The sequence below is a fragment of the Oncorhynchus kisutch genome, linkage group LG9, assembly GCF_002021735.2.
Source record: "Oncorhynchus kisutch isolate 150728-3 linkage group LG9, Okis_V2, whole genome shotgun sequence".
NCBI classification, from domain to species: domain Eukaryota; kingdom Metazoa; phylum Chordata; class Actinopteri; order Salmoniformes; family Salmonidae; genus Oncorhynchus; species Oncorhynchus kisutch.
In genome coordinates this window covers 11,575,654-11,578,875 of record NC_034182.2, presented here as the reverse complement: position 1 = coordinate 11,578,875, position 3,222 = coordinate 11,575,654, and the positions used below count along the sequence as shown (strand labels likewise).

General features: G+C 41.8%; 1 pseudogene; it reads left to right on the top strand.

Annotated features, from left to right (window-relative positions):
- Positions 1–81: 81 nt before the first annotated feature.
- On the top strand, positions 82–3,222 carry LOC109896315 (B-cell receptor-associated protein 29-like; annotated as a pseudogene).

The window sequence follows — 3,222 nt, the reverse complement described above, 5'->3', positions numbered from 1 at the left end:
GTATATTTTATTGTGCATGTTAATAATTTTATTTTGTTTATTATTTCTCATTCTGATAGTTGTGATAGTTGTGGTGTGCATATGTCTCCCTCTACCAGTGGTATAAGGTACATAAGTAGTACTTTAAAGTATTATTTAGGGGTATCTGTACTTCACTATTTATATTTGACAAATTTTACTTCACTACATTCCTAAAGAAAATGGCTCACTAAACACACGTGGTTTGATTGGAAATGATGATTTTTGTGGACTGTGCCCATGGCTATCTGTAAATGTAATCAAATAAAAATGCTGCCATTTGGTTTTCTTAATGTAAAGGTTTTGAAATGATTTATGCTTTAGTATTTTTAAAACCAAATACTTTTACTCAAGTAGTATTTTACTGGGTGGCTTTCATTTTTACTTCAGTCATTTTCTATTGTTATCTTTACTTTTACTCATGTCACGAACCGGCTCAATGTTAGTAACAAAAAGGGAGACATGGAGATAAGGAATAACTAAATATATTTATTAACTAAAGTAAACTAAATATAATTAACAATAATGTGTGTAGTCAGTGGCAAGGTGCTCCATCATGCTGGAAAGGGCATTGTTCATCACCAAACTGTTCCTGGATGGTTGGGAGAAGTTGCTCTTGGAGGATGTGTTGGTACCGTTCTTTATTCATGGCTGTGATCTTAGGCAAAATTGTGAGTGAGCCACTCCCTTGGCTGAGAAGCAACTTCACACATGAATGGTCTCAGGATGCTTTACTGTTGCCATGACATAGGACTGATGGTAGCACTCACATTTTTCCAGATGCCCCAAACAATCAGAAAGGGGATTCATCAGAGAAAATGACTTTACCCCAGTACTCAGCAGTCCAATCCCTGTACCCTTTGCAGAATATAAGTCTGTCCCTGATGTTTTTCCTGGAGACAAGTGGCTTCGTTGCTGCCCTTCTTGACACCAGGCCATTCTCCAAAAGTATTCGCCTCACTGTGCGTACACCTGCCTGCTGCCATTCCTGAGCAAGCTCTGTACTGGTGGTGCCCTGATCCCGCAGCTGAATCAACTTTAAGAGATGGTCCTGGCGCTTGCTGGACTTTCTTGGGCGCCCTGAAGCCTTCTTCACAACAATTGAACCGCTCTACTTGAAGTTCTTCATGATCCGATAAATGGTTGATTTAGGTGAAATCTTACTGGCATCCTTGCCTGTGAAGCCCTTTTTGCGCAAAGCAATGATGACGGCACGTGTTTCCTTGCAGGTAACCATGGATGACAGCGGAAGAACAATGATTCCGAGCACCACCCTCCTTTTGAAGCTTCCAGTCTGTTATTCGAACTCAATCAGCATGACAGAGTGATCTCCAGCCTTGTCCTCGTCAACACTCACACCTGTGTTAACGAGAGAGTCACTGACATGATGTCAGCTGGTCCTTTTGTGGCAGGGCTGAAATGCAGTGGAAATGTTTTTGGGGGATTCAGTTCATTTGCATGGCAAAGAGGGACTTTGTAATTAATGACAATTCATCTAATCAGTATTGATAACATTCTGGAGTATATGCAAATTGCCATCATACAAACTGAGGCAGCAGACTTTGCGAAAATTAATATTTGTGTCATTCTCAAACCTTTGGCCACGACTGTACTCTCCAACACAGCACACAACCAACTATCCACCGCAGTGGCAAGTTTACCAAACAAATAAAGGCAACCAGTACTGGGCAGAGGAACCTCTTCATCTCTGGCTTTTCCCTTTTCCTCTGGCTCTAAGTCTGTGAGCTCTGGTCTGTCCTCCCATTGACATACTGAGTCTGGTGAAAACCAGCCAGTGCATGGATCGTCATAATCATAGAGATTCCTTTATTCATTGCAATGACCATAACACTGGTCGTGTTCAGTAGGGGACACCGTAGCAAAATGTTTAGAAAAACGGAAAACAAAAAAATGTGTTCAGATGGACAAGTTCAAGTTGCAGCACTCTGTTTAAGAAAAACATGTACATCTCATTATTGAACACCATCTCTGTGTGTGTTGTTTCCCTACAGAGTACTGTGGCGGGTGATCACTCTGATCAACCAGCTGGCGACGGCGTCTAGCACCACGGCCTCTCTGCAGACCAAGGCAGAAAGTGCCAACCAAACTGCCAAGAAATGCATTGAGGACAACAAGCATCTGAAGCAGGTGAAGTCATACCCAGTATCACTGCCCTTTCTGCACTTCAGCCCATATTTAAAAGGGTCTCGAAAAGAAGAGAAGCGCTGATCTAAGATAAGGCTCCCCCTTGTCTGTGAAAACATTCATTTTGATCTAAAAGGGCGAAACGGAGATATGGGCCTTCATCCACACAATAAGTAACAAAACTAATTTTGGTACTGCATATGGTTGAGAGGTGTGGTAAGTGGTTAATGTTGACCTGTGTTTGTTTCAGACTCTGATGGATGGGAAGGGGAACAAGGCCACAGCAGAGGGAAACGAGCTGCTGAGAAAAGAGATGGAGAAACTGAGAGGAGAACTGAAGGGCTCAGGGGAAGGTGAGGAAGATACAGAATACTTTTGTGACCGACTGAATAATACAACCAATAATACTTCAATTACTGTTCAAGAATGTGCACTTTGACCCATAGCATGTCACCTTTTAGAGAGATTGGATGATATGCATGGGAATTGGATGATAATGGGAATGCTTTGGGGTTAATGTTTTCACAAGCCTTGATAAAGTCCCAATCCGAGATGGAAGCTATGAAGAAACAATCCGATGGACTGACCAAAGAATACGACCGACTGCTGAAAGAACACCAGGTAACCCCAGACCAGCTCACATACAGTATCTACAATTAGCCTACATATTACTGCTCACCCTGCCTTGTTCAAAAGCTGTCAGCACTTAGATGCTGTATATTACTACCCTGCTCAAATGTAGACGGAATATTTCAGTTCTGACTTTAGTACTACTACTGTACATATATACTGTATATATTCTTTTTTCCAGAATCTTCAAGCGATTGGAGACAAAAAGGATGATCGATCGGGGTTATGACTACAGCGGTCAGAACGTTTACAGATTGTACCAAGAAACCAGAAAAAAAACACTGTCACGCACGCTATCATTTTCCTTTGACATACTGAAGCACTCTGCATGATGTCACCAGAATACTCCTCCAAAGCACCACTGAGCTGGCAAACATTAGATAAAAAGCACCTGAGCACGTTTGTAATAGAATAGCTAGTACACCAGCA